The following is a 221-nucleotide window of genomic DNA, read 5'->3' on the forward strand; positions in this document are numbered from 1 at the left end:
GTTTCCTCATTTCTTATGAAAAGTGATTATGCTGAGTGTAAGAAACAAAGCAGGAAGTAAAAGAAGATTAGAAAGCATATATTCTTGGGTGTGGTGTTCGCTAAGAATAAATTGCTTTCATTTTATGAAGAACACGCAAAGACTGGAAATACTTTTAGTGTATATGAAACGCAGACAAAATACGAAGGTCACTCTCAAGTGATTCTTAGCACCACCCTTCA

At 35.3% G+C, this 221-nt stretch overlaps 1 protein-coding gene across 1 annotated transcript in view; it reads left to right on the forward strand.

The window, feature by feature from the left end:
• Positions 1-221, forward strand: part of LOC119589524 — a 46,835-nt gene that overhangs the window by 39,175 nt on the left and 7,439 nt on the right.

This window comes from Penaeus monodon, chromosome 25 (assembly GCF_015228065.2).
Source record: "Penaeus monodon isolate SGIC_2016 chromosome 25, NSTDA_Pmon_1, whole genome shotgun sequence".
NCBI classification, from domain to species: domain Eukaryota; kingdom Metazoa; phylum Arthropoda; class Malacostraca; order Decapoda; family Penaeidae; genus Penaeus; species Penaeus monodon.